Genomic DNA, 14,309 nt, shown 5'->3' with positions numbered 1-14,309 from the left:
TTCACAATCGATTAAAAAGGACTATGGATTAAAGCATTTAATGTCAATGGCCATTCTAAGCTGAATGTGCCTGCTCTCGTCAGATCGCAGAAGTTACACAGCTTAAGTCCTCGCTAGTACCAGTGTGGGAGACTGTCTGGGAATCCGTGGTGCGGTTAACTTTTTATTATGTCGTTTAGATTTTGTTTCACAATCGATTAAAAAGGACTATGGATTAAAGCATTTAACGTCAATGGCCATTCTAAGCTGAATGTGCCTGCTCTCGTCAGATAGCAGAAATTACACAGCTTAAGGCCTCGCTAGTACCAGTGTGGGAGACTGTCTGGGAATCCGTGGTGCGGTTGACTTTTTATTATGTCGTTTAGATTTTGTTTCACAATAGATTAAATAGGACTATGGATTAAAGAATTTAACGTCAATGGCCATTCTAAGCTGAATGTGCCTGCTCTCGTCAAAACGCAGAAGTTACACAGCTTAAGGCCTCGCTAGTACCAGTGTGGGAGACTGTCTGGGAATCCGTGGTGCGGTTGACTTTTTATTATGTCGTTTAGATTTTGTTTCACAATCGATTAAAAAGGACTATGGATTAAAGCATTTAATGTCAATGGCCATTCTAAGCTGAATGTGCCTGCTCTCGTCAGATCGCAGAAGTTACACAGCTTAAGGCCTCGCTAGTACTAGTGTGGGAGACTGTCTGGGAATCCGTGGTGCGGTTGACTTTTTATTATGTCGTTTAGATTTTGTTTCACAATCGATTAAAAAGGACTATGGATTAAAGCATTTAATGTCAATGGCCATTCTAAGCTGAATGTCCCTGCTCTCGTCAGATCGCAGAAGTTACACAGCTTAAGCCCTCGCTAGTACCAGTGTGGGAGACTGTCTGGGAATCCGTGGTGCTGTTGAATTTTTATTATGTCGTTTAGATTTTGTTTCACAATCGATTAAAAAGGACTATGGATTAAAGCATTTAACGTCAATGGCCATTCTAAGCTGAATGTGCCTGCTCTCGTCAGAACGCAGAAGTTACATAGCTTAAGTCCTCGCTAGTACCAGTGTGGGAGACTGTCTGGGAATCCGTGGTGCGGTTGACTTTTTATTATGTTGTTTAGATTTTGTTTCACAATAGATTAAATAGGACTATGGATTAAGGCTTTTAATGTCAATGGCCATTCTAAGCTGAATGTGCCTGCTCTCGTCAGATCGCAGAAGTTACACAGCTTAAGGCCTCGCTAGTACCAGTGTGGGAGACTGTCTGGGAATCCGTGGTGCGGTTGAGTTTTTATTATGTCGTTTCGATTTTGTTTCACAATCGATTAAAAAGGACTATGGATTAAAGCCTTTAATGTCAATGGCCATTCTAAGCTGAATGTCCCTGCTCTCGTCAGATCGCAGAAGTTACACAGCTTAAGGCCTTGCTGGTACCAGTGTGGGAGACTGTCTGGGAATGCGTGGTGCGGTTGACTTTTTATTATGTTGTTTAGATTTTGTTTCACAATAGATTAAATAGGACTATGGATTAAGGCTTTTAATGTCAATGGCCATTCTAAGCTGAATGTGCCTGCACTCGTCAGATCGCAGAAGTTACACAGCTTAAGGCCTCGCTAGTACCAGTGTGGGAGACTGTCTGGGAATCCGTGGTGCGGTTGACTTTTTATTATGTCGTTTAGATTTTATTTCACAATCGATTAAAAAGGACTATGGATTAAAGCGTTTAATGTCAATGGCCATTCTAAGCTGAATGTGCCTTCTCTCGTTAGTTCGCAGAAGTTACACAGCTTAACACCTCGCTAGTACCAGTGTGGGTGACTGTCTGGGAATCCGTGGTGCGGTTGACTTTTTATTATGTCGTTTAGATTTTGTTTCACAATAGATTAAATAGGACTATGGATTAAAGCATTTAACGTCAATGGCCATTCTAAGCTGAATGTGCCTGCTCTCGTCAGATCGCAGAAGTTACACAGCTTAAGGCCTCGCTAGTACCAGTGTGGGAGACTGTCTGGGAATCCGTGGTACGGTTGACTTTTTATTATGTTGTTTAGATTTTGTTTCACATTAGATTAAATAGGACTATGGATTAAGGCTTTTAATGTCAATGGCCATTCTAAGCTGAATGTGCCTGCCCTCGTTAGATCGCAGAAGTTACACAGCTTAACGCCTCGCTAGTACCAGTGTGGGAGACTGTCTGGGAATCCGTGGTGCGGTTGACTTTTTATTATGTCGTTTAGATTTTGTTTCACAATAGATTAAATAGGACTATGGATTAAAGCATTTAACGTCAATGGCCATTCTAAGCTGAGTGTGCCTGCTCTCGTCAGATCGCAGAAGTTACACAGCTTAAGTCCTCGCTAGTACCAGTGTGGGAGACTGTCTGGGAATCCGTGGTGCAGTTGACTTTTTATTATGTTGTTTAGATTTTGTTTCACAATAGATTAAATAGGACTATGGATTAAGGCTTTTAATGTCAATGGCCATTCTAAGCTGAATGTGCCTGCTCTCGTCAGATCGCAGAAGTTACACAGCTTAACGCCTCGCTAGTACCAGTGTGGGAGACTGTCTGGGAATCCGTGGTGCGGTTGAATTTTTATTATGTCGTTTAGATTTTGTTTCACAATCGATTAAAAAGGACTATGGATTAAAGCATTTAATGTCAATGGCCATTCTAAGCTGAATGTCCCTGCTCTCGTCAGATCGCAGAAGTTACACAGCTTAAGGCTTTGCTAGTACCAGTGTGGGAGACAGTCTGGGAATCCGTGGTGCGGTTGACTTTTTATTATGTCGTTTAGATTTTGTTTCACAATCGATTAAAAAGGACTATGGATTAAAGCATTTAATGTCAATGGCCATTCTAAGCTGAATGTGCCTGCTCTCGTCAGATCGCAGAAGTTACACAGCTTAAGTCCTCGCTAGTACCAGTGTGGGAGACTGTCTGGGAATCCGTGGTGCGGTTAACTTTTTATTATGTCGTTTAGATTTTGTTTCACAATCGATTAAAAAGGACTATGGATTAAAGCATTTAACGTCAATGGCCATTCTAAGCTGAATGTGCCTGCTCTCGTCAGATAGCAGAAATTACACAGCTTAAGGCCTCGCTAGTACCAGTGTGGGAGACTGTCTGGGAATCCGTGGTGCGGTTGACTTTTTATTATGTCGTTTAGATTTTGTTTCACAATCGATTAAAAAGGACTATGGATTAAAGCATTTAACGTCAATGGCCATTCTAAGCTGAATGTGCCTGCTCTCGTCAGAACGCAGAAGTTACATAGCTTAAGTCCTCGCTAGTACCAGTGTGGGAGACTGTCTGGGAATCCGTGTTGCGGTTGACTTTTTATTATGTTGTTTAGATTTTGTTTCACAATAGATTAAATAGGACTATGGATTAAGGCTTTTAATGTCAATGGCCATTCTAAGCTGAATGTGCCTGCTCTCGTCAGATCGCAGAAGTTACACAGCTTAAGGCCTCGCTAGTACCAGTGTGGGAGACTGTCTGGGAATCCGTGGTGCGGTTGAGTTTTTATTATGTCGTTTCGATTTTGTTTCACAATCGATTAAAAAGGACTATGGATTAAAGCCTTTAATGTCAATGGCCATTCTAAGCTGAATGTCCCTGCTCTCGTCAGATCGCAGAAGTTACACAGCTTAAGGCCTCGCTGGTACCAGTGTGGGAGACTGTCTGGGAATGCGTGGTGCGGTTGACTTTTTATTATGTTGTTTAGATTTTGTTTCACAATAGATTAAATAGGACTATGGATTAAGGCTTTTAATGTCAATGGCCATTCTAAGCTGAATGTGCCTGCACTCGTCAGATCGCAGAAGTTACACAGCTTAAGGCCTCGCTAGTACCAGTGTGGGAGACTGTCTGGGAATCCGTGGTGCGGTTGACTTTTTATTATGTCGTTTAGATTTTGTTTCACAATCGATTAAAAAGGACTATGGATTAAAGCGTTTAATGTCAATGGCCATTCTAAGCTGAATGTGCCTTCTCTCGTTAGATCGCAGAAGTTACACAGCTTAACGCCTCGCTAGTACCAGTGTGGGTGACTGTCTGGGAATCCGTGGTGCGGTTGACTTTTTATTATGTCGTTTAGATTTTGTTTCACAATAGATTAAATAGGACTATGGATTAAAGCATTTAACGTCAATGGCCATTCTAAGCTGAATGTGCCTGCTCTCGTCAGATCGCAGAAGTTACACAGCTTAAGGCCTCGCTAGTACCAGTGTGGGAGACTGTCTGGGAATCCGTGGTGCGGTTGACTTTTTATTATGTTGTTTCACATTAGATTAAATAGGACTATGGATTAAGGCTTTTAATGTCAATGGCCATTCTAAGCTGAATGTGCCTGCTCTCGTCAGATCGCAGAAGTTACACAGCTTAAGGCCTAGCTAGTACCAATGTGGGAGACTGTCTGGGAATCCGTGGTGCGGTTGACTTTTTATTATTTCGTTTAGATTTTGTTTCACAATAGATTAAATAGGACTATGGATTAAAACATTTAACATCAATGGCCATTCTAAGCTGAATGTGCCTGCTCTCGTCAGATCGCAGAAGTTACACAGCTTAAGGCCTCGCTAGTACCAGTGTGGGAGACTGTCTGGGAATCCGTGGTGCGGTTGACTTTTTATTATGTCGTTTAGATTTTGTTTCACAATAGATTAAATAGGACTATGGATTAAATCATTTAACGTCAATGGCCATTCTAAGCTGAATGTGCCTGCTCTCGTCAGATCGCAGAAGTTACCCAGCTTAAGGCCTCGCTAGTACCAGTGTGCGAGACTGTCTCGGAATCCGTTGTGCGGTTGAATTTTTATTATGTCGTTTAGATTTTGTTTCACAATCGATTAAAAAGGACTATGGATTAAAGCATTTAATGTCAATGGCCATTCTAAGCTGAATGTCTCTGCTCTCGTCAGATCGCAGAAGTTACACAGCTTAAGGCCTCGCTAGTACCAGTGTGGGAGACTGTCTGGGAATCCGTGGTGCGGTTGACTTTTTATTATGTCGTTTAGATTTTGTTTCACAATCGATTAAAAAGGACTATGGATTAAAGCATTTAACGTCAATGGCCATTCTAAGCTGAATGTGCCTGCTCTCGTCAGATCGCAGAAGTTACACAGCTTAAGGCCTCGCTAGTACCAGTGTGGGAGACTGTCTGGGAATCTGTGGTGCGGTTGCCTTTTTATTATGTCGTTTAGATTTTGTTTCACAATCGATTAAAAAGGACTATGGATTAAAGCATTTAAAGTCAATGGCCATTCTAAGCTGAATGTGCCTGCTCTCGTAAGATCGCAGAAGTTACACAGCTTAACGCCTCGCTAGTACCAGTGTGGGAGACTGTCTGTGAATCCGTGGTGCGGTTGCCTTTTTATTATGTCGTTTAGATTTTGTTTCACAATAGATTAAATAGGACTATGGATTAAAGCATTTAACGTCAATGGCCATTCTAAGCTGAATGTGCCTGCTCTCGTCCGAACGCAGAAGTTACACAGCTTAAGGCCTCGCTAGTACCAGTGTGGGAGACTGTCTGGGAATCTGTGGTGCGGTTGAGTTTTTATTATGTCGTTTAGATTTTGTTTCACAATCGATTAAAAAGGACTATGGATTAAAGCATCTAATGTCAATGGCCATTCTAAGCTGAAAGTCCCTGCTCTCGTCAGATCGCAGAAGTTATACAGCTTAAGGCCTCGCTGGTACCAGTGTGGGAGACTGTCTGGGAATGCGTGGTGCGGTTGACTTTTTATTATGTTGTTTAGATTTTGTTTCACAATAGACTAAATAGGACTATGGATTAAGGCTTTTAATGTCAATGGCCATTCTAAGCTGAATGTGCCTGCTCTCGTTAGATCGCAGAAGTTACACAGCTTAAGGCCTCGCTAGTACCAGTGTGGGAGACTGGCTGGGAATCCGTGGAGCGGTTGAATTTTTATTATGTCGTTTAGATTTTGTTTCACAATCGATTAAAAAGGACTATGGATTAAAGCATTTAATGTCAATGGCAATTCTAAGCTGAATGTCCCTGCTCTCGTCAGATCGCAGAAGTTACACAGCTTAAGGCCTCGCTAGTACCAGTGTGGGAGACTGTCTGGGAATCCGTGGTGCGGTTGACTTTTTATTATGTCGTTTAGATTTTGTTTCACAATCGATTAAAAAGGACTATGGATTAAAGCATTTAATGTCAATGGCCATTCTAAGCTGAATGTGCCTGCTCTCGTCAGATCGCAGAAGTTACACATCTTAACGCCTCGCTAGTACCAGTGTGGGTGACTGTCTGGGAATCCGTGGTGCGGTTGACTTTTTATTATGTCGTTTAGATTTTGTTTCACAATAGATTAAATAGGACTATGGATTAAAGCATTTAACGTCAATGGCCATTCTAAGATGAATGTGCCTGCTCTCGTCAGATCGCAGAAGTTACACAGCTTAAGGCCTCGCTAGTACCAGTGTGGGAGACTGTCTGGGAATCCGTGGAGCGGTTGAATTTCTATTATGTCGTTTAGATTTTGTTTCACAATCGATTAAAAAGGACTATGGATTAAAGCATTTAATGTCAATGGCCATTCTAAGCTGAATGTGCCTGCTCTCGTCAGATCGCAGAAGTTACACCGCTTAAGGCCTCGCTAGTACCAGTGTGGGAGACTGTCTGGGAATCCGTGGTGCGGTTAACTTTTTATTATGTCGTTTAGATTTTGTTTCACAATTGATTAAAAAGGACTATGGACTAAAGCATTTAATGTCAATGGCCATTCTAAGCTGAATGTGCCTGCTCTCGTCAGAACGCAGAAGTTACATAGCTTAAGGCCTCGCTAGTACCAGTGTGGGAGACTGTCTGGGAATCCGTGGTGCGGTTGACTTTTTATTATGTTGTTTAGATTTTGTTTCACAATAGATTAAATAGGACTATGGATTAAGGCTTTTAATGTCAATGGCCATTCTAAGCTGAATGTGCCTGCTCTCGTCAGATCGCAGAAGTTACACAGCTTAAGGCCTCGCTAGTACCAGTGTGGGAGACTGTCTGGGAATCCGTGGTGCGGTTGACTTTTTATTATGTCGTTTAGATTTTGTTTCACAATCGATTAAAAAGGACTATGGATTAAAGCATTTAATGTCAATGGCCATTCTAAGCTGAATGTGCATGCTCTCGTTAGAGCGCAGAAGTTAAACAGCTTAACGCCTCGCTAGTACCAGTGTGGGAGATTGTCTGGGAATCCGTGGTGCGGTTGACTTTTTATTATTTCGTTTAGATTTTGTTTCACAATAGATTAAATAGGACTATGGATTAAAACATTTAACGTCAATGGCCATTCTAAGCTGAATGTGCCTGCTCTCGTCAGATCGCAGAAGTTACACAGCTTAAGGCCTCGCTAGTACCAGTGTGGGAGACTGTCTGGGAATCCGTGGTGCGGTTGAATTTTTATTATGTCGTTTAGATTTTGTTTCACAATCGATTAAAAAGGACTATGGATTAAAGCATTTAATGTCAATGGCCATTCTAAGCTGAATGTCCCTGCTCTCGTCAGATCGCAGAAGTTACACAGCTTAAGGCCTCTCTAGTACCAGTGTGGGAGACTGTCTGGGAATCCGTGGTGCGGTTGACATTTTATTATGTCGTTTAGATTTTGTTTCACAATCGATTAAAAAGGACTATGGATTAAAGCATTTAAGGTCAATGGCCATTCTAAGCTGAATGTGCCTGCTCTCGTCAGATCGCAGAAGTTACACAGCTTAAGGCCTCGCTAGTACCAGTGTGGGAGACTGTCTGGGAATCCGTGGTGCGGTTGACTTTTTATTATGTCGTTTGATTTTGTTTCACAATAGATTAAAAAGGACTATGGATTAAAGCATTTAATGTCAATGGCCATTCTAAGCTGAATGTGCCTGCTCTCGTCAGATCGCAGAAGTTACACAGCTTAAGGCCTCGCTAGTACCAGTGTGGGAGACTGTCTGGGAATCCGTGGTGCGGTTGACTTCTTATTATGTCGTTTAGATTATGTTTCACAATAGATTAAATAGGACTATGGATTAAAGCATTTAACGTCAATAGCCATTCTAAGCTGAATGTGCCTGCTCTCGTCAGAACGCAGAAGTTACACAGCTTAAGGCCTCGCTAGTACCAGTGTGGGAGACTGTCTGGGAATCCGTGGTGTGGTTGAATTTTTATTATGTCGTTTAGATTTTGTTTCACAATCGATTAAAAAGGACTATGGATTAAAGCCTTTAATGTCAATGGCCATTCTAAACTGAATGTCCCTGCTCTCGTCAGATCGCAGAAGTTACACAGCTTAAGGCCTCGCTAGTACCAGTGTGGGAGACTGTCTGGGAATCCGTGGTGCAGTTGACTTTTTATTATGTTGTTTAGATTTTGTTTCACAATAGATTAAATAGGACTATGGATTAAGGCTTTTAATGTCAATGGCCATTCTAAGCTGAATGTGCCTGCACTCGTCAGATCGCAGAAGTTACACAGCTTAAGGCCTCGCTAGTACCAGTGTGGGAGACTGTCTGGGAATCCGTGGTGCGGTTGACTTTTTATTATGTCGTTTAGATTTTGTTTCACAATCGATTAAAAAGGACTATGGATTAAAGCATTTAACGTCAATGGCCATTCTAAGCTGAATGTGCCTGCTCTAGACAGAACGCAGAAGTTACACAGCTTAAGGCCTCGCTAGTACCAGTGTGGGAGACTGTCTGGGAATCCGTGGTGCGGTTAAATTTTTATTATGTCGTTTAGATTTTGTTTCACAATCGATTAAAAAGGACTATGGATTAAAGAATTTAATGTCAATGGCCATTCTAAGCTGAATGTCCCTGCTCTCGTCACATCGCAGAAGTTACACAGCTTAAGGCCTCGCTAGTACCAGTGTGGGAGACTGTCTGGGAATCCGTGGTGCAGTTGACTTTTTATTATGTTGTTTAGATTTTGTTTCACAATAGATTAAATAGGACTATGGATTAAGGCTTTTAATGTCAATGGCCATTCTAAGCTGAATGTGCCTGCACTCGTCAGATCGCAGAAGTTACACAGCTTAAGGCCTCGCTAGTACCAGTGTGTGAGACTGTCTGGGAATCCGTGGCGCGGTTAACTTTTTATTATGTCGTTTAGATTTTGTTTCACAATCGATTAAAAAGGACTATGGATTAAAGCATTTAACGTCAATGGCCATTCTAAGCTGAATGTGCCTGCTCTCGTCAGATCGCAGAAATTACACAGCTTAAGGCCTCGCTAGTACCAGTGTGGGAGACTCTCTGGGAATCCGTGGTGCGGTTGACTTTTTATTATGTCGTTTAGATTTTGTTTCACAATAGATTAAATAGGACTATGGATTAAAGAATTTAACGTCAATGGTCATTCTAAGCTGAATGTGCCAGCTCTCGTCAAAACGCAGAAGTTACACAGCTTAAGCCCTCGCTAGTACCAGTGTGGGAGACTGTCTGGGAATCCGTGGTGCGGTTGACTTTTTATTATGTCGTATAGATTTTGTTTCACAATCGATTAAAAAGGACTATGGATTAAAGCATTTAACGTCAATGGCCATTCTAAGCTGAATGTACCTGCTCTCGTCAGAACGCAGAAGTTACATAGCTTAAGTCCTCGCTAGTACCAGTGTGGGAGACTGTCTGGGAATCCGTGGTGCGGTTGACTTTTTATTATGTTGTTTAGATTTTGTTTCACAATAGATTAAATAGGACTATGGATTAAGGCTTTTAATGTTAATGGTCATTCTAAGCTGAATGTGCCTGCTCTCGTCAGATCGCAGAAGTTACACAGCTTAAGGCCTCGCTAGTACCAGTGTGGGAGACTGTCTGGGAATCCGTGGTGCGGTTGAGTTTTTATTATGTCGTTTAGATTTTGTTTCACAATCGATTAAAAAGGACTATGGATTAAAGCCTTTACTGTCAATGGCCATTCTAAGCTGAATGTCCCAGCTCTCGTCAGATCGCAGAAGTTACACAGTTTAAGCCCTCGCTGGTACCAGTGTGGGAGACTGTCTGGGAATGCGTGGTGCGGTTGACTTTTTATTATGTCGTTTAGATTTTGTTTCACAATCGATTAAAAAGGACTATGGATTAAAGCATTTAATGTCAATGGCCATTCTAAGCTGTATGTCCCTGCTCTCGTCAGATCGCAGAAGTTACACAGCTTAAAGCCTTGCTAGTACCAGTGTGGGAGACTGTCTGGGAATCCGTGGTGCGGTTGACTTTTTATTATGTCGTTTAGATTTTGTTTCACAATCGATTAAAAAGGACTATGGATTAAAGCATTTAATGTCATTGGCCATTCTAAGCTGAATGTGCCTGCTCTCGTCAGATCGCAGAAGTTACACAGCTTAAGTCCTCGCTAGTACCAGTGTGGGAGACTGTCTGGGAATCCGTGGTGCGGTTAACTTTTTATTATGTCGTTTAGATTTTGTTTCACAATCGATTAAAAAGGACTATGGATTAAAGCATTTAACGTCAATGGCCATTCTAAGCTGAATGTGCCTGCTCTCGTCAGATCGCAGAAATTACACAGCTTAAGGCCTCGCTAGTACCAGTGTGGGAGACTGTCTGGGAATCCGTGGTGCGGTTGACTTTTTATTATGTTGTTTAGATTTTGTTTCACAATAGATTAAATAGGACTATGGATTAAAGAATTTAACGTCAATGGCCATTCTAAGCTGAATGTGCCTGCTCTCGTCAAAACGCAGAAGTTACACAGCTTAAGGCCTCGCTAGTACCAGTGTGGGAGACTGTCTGGGAATCCGTGGTGCGGTTGACTTTTTATTATGTCGTTTAGATTTTGTTTCACAATCGATTAAAAAGGACTATGGATTAAAGGATTTAATGTCAATGGCCATTCTAAGCTGAATGTGCCTGCTCTCGTCAGATCGCAGAAGTTACATAGCTTAAGGCCTCGCTAGTACTAGTGTGGGAGACTGTCTGGGAATCCGTGGTGTGGTTGACTTTTTATTATGTCGTTTAGATTTTGTTTCACAATCGATTAAAAAGGACTATGGATTAAAGCATTTAATGTCAATGGCCATTCTAAGCTGAATGTGCCTGCTCTCGTCAGATCGCAGAAGTTACCCAGCTTAAGGCCTCGCTAGTACCAGTGTGGGAGACTGTCTCGGAATCCGTTGTGCGGTTGAATTTTTATTATGTCGTTTAGATTTTGTTTCACAATCGATTAAAAAGGACTATGGATTAAAGCATTTAATGTCAATGGCCATTCTAAGCTGAATGTCCCTGCTCTCGTCAGATCGCAGAAGTTACACAGCTTAAGGCCTCGCTAGTACCAGTGTGGGAGACTGTCTGGGAATCCGTGGTGCTGTTTACTTTTTATTATGTCGTTTAGATTTTGTTTCACAATCGATTAAAAAGGACTATGGATTAAAGCATGTAATGTCAATGGCCATTCTGAGCTGAATGTGCCTGCTCTCGTCAGATCGCAGAAGTTACACAGCTTAAGGCCTCGCTAGTACCAGTGTGGGAGACTGTCTGGGAATCCGTGGTGCGGTTGACTTTTTATTATGTCGTTTAGATTTTGTTTCACAATCGATTAAAAAGGACTATGGATTAAAGCATTTAACGTCAATGGCCATTCTAAGCTGAATGTGCCTGCTCTCGTCAGAACGCAGAAGTTACATAGCTTAAGTCCTCGCTAGTACCAGTGTGGGAGACTGTCTGGGAATCCGTGGTGCGGTTGACTTTTTATTATGTTGTTTAGATTTTGTTTCACAATAGATTAAATAGGACTATGGATTAAGGATTTTAATGTCAATGGCCATTCTAAGCTGAATGTGCCTGCTCTCGTCAGATCGGAGAAGTTACACAGCTTAAGGCCTCGCTAGTACCAGTGTGGCAGACTGTCTGGGAATCTGTGGTGCGGTTGAGTTTTTATTATGTCGTTTAGATTTTGTTTCACAATCGATTAAAAAGGACTATGGATTAAAGCCTTTAATGTCAATGGCCATTCTAAGCTGAATGTCCCTGCTCTCGTCAGATCGCAGAAGTTACACAGCTTAAGGCCTCGCTGGTACCAGTGTGGGAATGCGTGGTGCGGTTGACTTTTTATTATGTTGTTTAGATTTTGTTTCACAATAGATTAAATAGGACTATGGATTAAGGCTTTTAATGTCAATGGCCATTCTAAGCTGAATGTGCCTGCACTCGTCAGATCGCAGAAGTTACACAGCTTAAGGCCTCGCTAGTACCAGTGTGGGAGACTGTCTGGGAATCCGTGGTGCGGTTGACTTTTTATTATGTCGTTTAGATTTTGTTTCACAATTGATTAAAAAGGACTATGGATTAAAGCATTTAATGTCAATGGCCAATCTAAGCTGAATGTGCTTGCTCTCGTCAGATCGCAGAAGTTACACAGCTTAAGGCCTCGCTAGTACCATTGTGGGAGACTGTCTGGGAATCCGTGGTGCGGTTGTATTTTTATTATGTCGTTTAGATTTTGTTTCACAATCGATTAAATAGGACTATGGATTAAAGAATTTAACGTCAATGGCCATTCTAAGCTGAATGTGCCTGCTCTCGTCAAAACGCAGAAGTTACACAGCTTAAGGCCTCGCTAGTACCAGTGTGGGAGACTGTCTGGGAATCCGTGGTGCGGTTGTATTTTTATTATGTCGTTTAGATTTTGTTTCACAATCGATTAAAAAGGACTATGGATTAAAGCATTTAATGTCAATGGCCATTCTAAGCTGAATGTCCCTGCTCTCGTCAGATCGCAGAAGTTACACAGCTTAAGGCCGTGCTAGTACCAGTGTGGGAGACAGTCTGGGAATCCGTGGTGCGGTTGACTTTTTATTATGTCGTTTAGATTTTGTTTCACAATCGATTAAAAAGGACTATGGATTAAAGCATTTAATGTCAATGGCCATTCTAAGCTTAATGTGCCTGCTCTCGTCAGATCGCAGAAGTTACACAGCTTAAGTCCTCGCTAGTACCAGTGTGGGAGACTGTCTGGGAATCCGTGGTGCGGTTAACTTTTTATTATGTCGTTTAGATTTTGTTTCACAATCGATTAAAAAGGACTATGGATTAAAGCATTTAACGTCAATGGCCATTCTAAGCTGAATGTGCCTGCTCTCGTCAGATAGCAGAAATTACACAGCTTAAGGCCTCGCTAGTACCAGTGTGGGAGACTGTCTGGGAATCCGTGGTGCGGTTGATTTTTTATTATGTCGTTTAGATTTTGTTTCACAATAGATTAAATAGGACTATGGATTAAAGAATTTAACGTCAATGGCCATTCTAAGCTGAATGTGCCTGCTCTCGTCAAAACGCAGAAGTTACACAGCTTAAGGCCTCGCTAGTACCAGTGTGGGAGACTGTCTGGGAATCCGTGGTGCGGTTGACTTTTTATTATGTCGTTTAGATTTTGTTTCACAATCGATTAAAAAGGACTATGGATTAAAGCATTTAATGTCAATGGCCATTCTAAGCTGAATGTGCCTGCTATCGTCAGATCGCAGAAGTTACACAGCTTAAGGCCTCGCTAGTACTAGTGTGGGAGACTGTCTGGGAATCCGTGGTGCGGTTGACTTTTTATTATGTCGTTTAGATTTTGTTTCACAATCGATTAAAAAGGACTATGGATTAAAGCATTTAATGTCAATGGCCATTCTAAGCTGAATGTCCCTGCTCTCGTCAGAACGCAGAAGTTACACAGCTTAAGCCCTCGCTAGTACCAGTGTGGGAGACTGTCTGGGAATCCGTGGTGCTGTTGAATTTTTATTATGTCGTTTAGATTTTGTTTCACAATCGATTAAAAAGGACTATGGATTAAAGCATTTAATGTCAATGTCCATTCTAAGCTGAATGTGCCTGCTCTCGTCAGATCGCAGAAGTTACACAGCTTAAGACCTCGCTAGTACCAGTGTGGGAGACTGTCTGGGAATCCGTGGTGCGGTTGACTTTTTATTATGTCGTTTAGATTTTGTTTCACAATCGATTAAAAAGGACTATGGATTAAAGCATTTAACGTCAATGGCCATTCTAAGCTGAATGTGCCTGCTCTCGTCAGAACGCAGAAGTTACATAGCTTAAGTCCTCGCTAGTACCAGTGTGGGAGACTGTCTGGGAATCCGTGGTGCGGTTGACTTTTTATTATGTTGTTTAGATTTTGTTTCACAATAGATTAAATAGGACTATGGATTAAGGCTTTTAATGTCAATGGCCATTCTAAGCTGAATGTGCCTGCTCTCGTCAGATCGCAGAAGTTACACAGCTTAAGGCCTCGCTAGTACCAGTGTGGGAGACTGTCTGGGAATCCGTGGTGCGGTTGAGTTTTTATTATGTCGTTTAGATTTTGTTTCACAATCGA

General features: G+C 41.8%; 66 pseudogenes; all 66 read left to right on the top strand.

Moving 5' to 3' along the window:
• Positions 1-42: 42 nt before the first annotated feature.
• On the top strand, positions 43-161 carry LOC142678804 (5S ribosomal RNA; annotated as a pseudogene).
• A 67-nt stretch (positions 162-228) lies between these two features.
• Positions 229-347, top strand: LOC142678146 (5S ribosomal RNA; annotated as a pseudogene).
• A 67-nt stretch (positions 348-414) lies between these two features.
• On the top strand, positions 415-533 carry LOC142678088 (5S ribosomal RNA; annotated as a pseudogene).
• Positions 534-600: 67 nt separating this feature from the next.
• Positions 601-719, top strand: LOC142677738 (5S ribosomal RNA; annotated as a pseudogene).
• A 67-nt stretch (positions 720-786) lies between these two features.
• Positions 787-905, top strand: LOC142678456 (5S ribosomal RNA; annotated as a pseudogene).
• Positions 906-972: 67 nt separating this feature from the next.
• LOC142678424 (5S ribosomal RNA) lies at positions 973-1,091 on the top strand (annotated as a pseudogene).
• A 67-nt stretch (positions 1,092-1,158) lies between these two features.
• LOC142678125 (5S ribosomal RNA) lies at positions 1,159-1,277 on the top strand (annotated as a pseudogene).
• A 67-nt stretch (positions 1,278-1,344) lies between these two features.
• LOC142678719 (5S ribosomal RNA) lies at positions 1,345-1,463 on the top strand (annotated as a pseudogene).
• A 67-nt stretch (positions 1,464-1,530) lies between these two features.
• Positions 1,531-1,649, top strand: LOC142677863 (5S ribosomal RNA; annotated as a pseudogene).
• Positions 1,650-1,902: 253 nt separating this feature from the next.
• LOC142677783 (5S ribosomal RNA) lies at positions 1,903-2,021 on the top strand (annotated as a pseudogene).
• Positions 2,022-2,088: 67 nt separating this feature from the next.
• Positions 2,089-2,207, top strand: LOC142679309 (5S ribosomal RNA; annotated as a pseudogene).
• A 67-nt stretch (positions 2,208-2,274) lies between these two features.
• LOC142678582 (5S ribosomal RNA) lies at positions 2,275-2,393 on the top strand (annotated as a pseudogene).
• A 67-nt stretch (positions 2,394-2,460) lies between these two features.
• Positions 2,461-2,579, top strand: LOC142679124 (5S ribosomal RNA; annotated as a pseudogene).
• A 67-nt stretch (positions 2,580-2,646) lies between these two features.
• Positions 2,647-2,765, top strand: LOC142679005 (5S ribosomal RNA; annotated as a pseudogene).
• A 67-nt stretch (positions 2,766-2,832) lies between these two features.
• LOC142678803 (5S ribosomal RNA) lies at positions 2,833-2,951 on the top strand (annotated as a pseudogene).
• Positions 2,952-3,018: 67 nt separating this feature from the next.
• Positions 3,019-3,137, top strand: LOC142678144 (5S ribosomal RNA; annotated as a pseudogene).
• Positions 3,138-3,204: 67 nt separating this feature from the next.
• On the top strand, positions 3,205-3,323 carry LOC142679296 (5S ribosomal RNA; annotated as a pseudogene).
• Positions 3,324-3,390: 67 nt separating this feature from the next.
• Positions 3,391-3,509, top strand: LOC142678124 (5S ribosomal RNA; annotated as a pseudogene).
• A 67-nt stretch (positions 3,510-3,576) lies between these two features.
• LOC142678340 (5S ribosomal RNA) lies at positions 3,577-3,695 on the top strand (annotated as a pseudogene).
• A 67-nt stretch (positions 3,696-3,762) lies between these two features.
• On the top strand, positions 3,763-3,881 carry LOC142677862 (5S ribosomal RNA; annotated as a pseudogene).
• A 253-nt stretch (positions 3,882-4,134) lies between these two features.
• On the top strand, positions 4,135-4,253 carry LOC142679744 (5S ribosomal RNA; annotated as a pseudogene).
• A 56-nt stretch (positions 4,254-4,309) lies between these two features.
• LOC142678296 (5S ribosomal RNA) lies at positions 4,310-4,428 on the top strand (annotated as a pseudogene).
• A 67-nt stretch (positions 4,429-4,495) lies between these two features.
• LOC142677802 (5S ribosomal RNA) lies at positions 4,496-4,614 on the top strand (annotated as a pseudogene).
• A 253-nt stretch (positions 4,615-4,867) lies between these two features.
• Positions 4,868-4,986, top strand: LOC142678280 (5S ribosomal RNA; annotated as a pseudogene).
• Positions 4,987-5,053: 67 nt separating this feature from the next.
• LOC142678186 (5S ribosomal RNA) lies at positions 5,054-5,172 on the top strand (annotated as a pseudogene).
• A 253-nt stretch (positions 5,173-5,425) lies between these two features.
• LOC142678114 (5S ribosomal RNA) lies at positions 5,426-5,544 on the top strand (annotated as a pseudogene).
• Positions 5,545-5,611: 67 nt separating this feature from the next.
• Positions 5,612-5,730, top strand: LOC142678128 (5S ribosomal RNA; annotated as a pseudogene).
• Positions 5,731-5,797: 67 nt separating this feature from the next.
• On the top strand, positions 5,798-5,916 carry LOC142679019 (5S ribosomal RNA; annotated as a pseudogene).
• Positions 5,917-5,983: 67 nt separating this feature from the next.
• Positions 5,984-6,102, top strand: LOC142677967 (5S ribosomal RNA; annotated as a pseudogene).
• Positions 6,103-6,169: 67 nt separating this feature from the next.
• Positions 6,170-6,288, top strand: LOC142679037 (5S ribosomal RNA; annotated as a pseudogene).
• A 67-nt stretch (positions 6,289-6,355) lies between these two features.
• LOC142679189 (5S ribosomal RNA) lies at positions 6,356-6,474 on the top strand (annotated as a pseudogene).
• Positions 6,475-6,541: 67 nt separating this feature from the next.
• Positions 6,542-6,660, top strand: LOC142678813 (5S ribosomal RNA; annotated as a pseudogene).
• A 67-nt stretch (positions 6,661-6,727) lies between these two features.
• On the top strand, positions 6,728-6,846 carry LOC142679995 (5S ribosomal RNA; annotated as a pseudogene).
• Positions 6,847-6,913: 67 nt separating this feature from the next.
• On the top strand, positions 6,914-7,032 carry LOC142679743 (5S ribosomal RNA; annotated as a pseudogene).
• Positions 7,033-7,099: 67 nt separating this feature from the next.
• Positions 7,100-7,218, top strand: LOC142679324 (5S ribosomal RNA; annotated as a pseudogene).
• Positions 7,219-7,285: 67 nt separating this feature from the next.
• Positions 7,286-7,404, top strand: LOC142678029 (5S ribosomal RNA; annotated as a pseudogene).
• Positions 7,405-7,471: 67 nt separating this feature from the next.
• LOC142678253 (5S ribosomal RNA) lies at positions 7,472-7,590 on the top strand (annotated as a pseudogene).
• A 67-nt stretch (positions 7,591-7,657) lies between these two features.
• Positions 7,658-7,776, top strand: LOC142679742 (5S ribosomal RNA; annotated as a pseudogene).
• Positions 7,777-7,842: 66 nt separating this feature from the next.
• On the top strand, positions 7,843-7,961 carry LOC142679741 (5S ribosomal RNA; annotated as a pseudogene).
• A 67-nt stretch (positions 7,962-8,028) lies between these two features.
• On the top strand, positions 8,029-8,147 carry LOC142678346 (5S ribosomal RNA; annotated as a pseudogene).
• A 67-nt stretch (positions 8,148-8,214) lies between these two features.
• LOC142678308 (5S ribosomal RNA) lies at positions 8,215-8,333 on the top strand (annotated as a pseudogene).
• A 67-nt stretch (positions 8,334-8,400) lies between these two features.
• LOC142677861 (5S ribosomal RNA) lies at positions 8,401-8,519 on the top strand (annotated as a pseudogene).
• A 253-nt stretch (positions 8,520-8,772) lies between these two features.
• LOC142679080 (5S ribosomal RNA) lies at positions 8,773-8,891 on the top strand (annotated as a pseudogene).
• Positions 8,892-9,144: 253 nt separating this feature from the next.
• LOC142677959 (5S ribosomal RNA) lies at positions 9,145-9,263 on the top strand (annotated as a pseudogene).
• Positions 9,264-9,516: 253 nt separating this feature from the next.
• Positions 9,517-9,635, top strand: LOC142677974 (5S ribosomal RNA; annotated as a pseudogene).
• A 67-nt stretch (positions 9,636-9,702) lies between these two features.
• On the top strand, positions 9,703-9,821 carry LOC142678686 (5S ribosomal RNA; annotated as a pseudogene).
• Positions 9,822-10,074: 253 nt separating this feature from the next.
• Positions 10,075-10,193, top strand: LOC142679012 (5S ribosomal RNA; annotated as a pseudogene).
• Positions 10,194-10,260: 67 nt separating this feature from the next.
• Positions 10,261-10,379, top strand: LOC142679211 (5S ribosomal RNA; annotated as a pseudogene).
• Positions 10,380-10,446: 67 nt separating this feature from the next.
• LOC142677935 (5S ribosomal RNA) lies at positions 10,447-10,565 on the top strand (annotated as a pseudogene).
• Positions 10,566-10,632: 67 nt separating this feature from the next.
• On the top strand, positions 10,633-10,751 carry LOC142678087 (5S ribosomal RNA; annotated as a pseudogene).
• Positions 10,752-10,818: 67 nt separating this feature from the next.
• LOC142678174 (5S ribosomal RNA) lies at positions 10,819-10,937 on the top strand (annotated as a pseudogene).
• Positions 10,938-11,190: 253 nt separating this feature from the next.
• On the top strand, positions 11,191-11,309 carry LOC142679790 (5S ribosomal RNA; annotated as a pseudogene).
• Positions 11,310-11,376: 67 nt separating this feature from the next.
• Positions 11,377-11,495, top strand: LOC142679786 (5S ribosomal RNA; annotated as a pseudogene).
• Positions 11,496-11,562: 67 nt separating this feature from the next.
• LOC142678423 (5S ribosomal RNA) lies at positions 11,563-11,681 on the top strand (annotated as a pseudogene).
• A 427-nt stretch (positions 11,682-12,108) lies between these two features.
• Positions 12,109-12,227, top strand: LOC142677859 (5S ribosomal RNA; annotated as a pseudogene).
• A 67-nt stretch (positions 12,228-12,294) lies between these two features.
• LOC142679334 (5S ribosomal RNA) lies at positions 12,295-12,413 on the top strand (annotated as a pseudogene).
• Positions 12,414-12,480: 67 nt separating this feature from the next.
• On the top strand, positions 12,481-12,599 carry LOC142679062 (5S ribosomal RNA; annotated as a pseudogene).
• Positions 12,600-12,666: 67 nt separating this feature from the next.
• On the top strand, positions 12,667-12,785 carry LOC142678679 (5S ribosomal RNA; annotated as a pseudogene).
• Positions 12,786-12,852: 67 nt separating this feature from the next.
• On the top strand, positions 12,853-12,971 carry LOC142679048 (5S ribosomal RNA; annotated as a pseudogene).
• A 67-nt stretch (positions 12,972-13,038) lies between these two features.
• LOC142678545 (5S ribosomal RNA) lies at positions 13,039-13,157 on the top strand (annotated as a pseudogene).
• A 67-nt stretch (positions 13,158-13,224) lies between these two features.
• On the top strand, positions 13,225-13,343 carry LOC142678085 (5S ribosomal RNA; annotated as a pseudogene).
• A 67-nt stretch (positions 13,344-13,410) lies between these two features.
• Positions 13,411-13,529, top strand: LOC142678485 (5S ribosomal RNA; annotated as a pseudogene).
• Positions 13,530-13,596: 67 nt separating this feature from the next.
• Positions 13,597-13,715, top strand: LOC142678205 (5S ribosomal RNA; annotated as a pseudogene).
• Positions 13,716-13,782: 67 nt separating this feature from the next.
• On the top strand, positions 13,783-13,901 carry LOC142678692 (5S ribosomal RNA; annotated as a pseudogene).
• Positions 13,902-13,968: 67 nt separating this feature from the next.
• On the top strand, positions 13,969-14,087 carry LOC142678422 (5S ribosomal RNA; annotated as a pseudogene).
• Positions 14,088-14,154: 67 nt separating this feature from the next.
• LOC142678123 (5S ribosomal RNA) lies at positions 14,155-14,273 on the top strand (annotated as a pseudogene).
• The last annotated feature ends 36 nt before the right edge of the window (positions 14,274-14,309 follow it).

The sequence above is a fragment of the Rhinoderma darwinii genome, assembly GCF_050947455.1.
Source record: "Rhinoderma darwinii isolate aRhiDar2 chromosome 2 unlocalized genomic scaffold, aRhiDar2.hap1 SUPER_2_unloc_55, whole genome shotgun sequence".
Taxonomy (NCBI): Eukaryota; Metazoa; Chordata; class Amphibia; order Anura; family Rhinodermatidae; genus Rhinoderma; species Rhinoderma darwinii.
Note: the sequence above shows the minus strand (reverse complement) of the source record. Positions and strands in the feature narration are given on the sequence as shown.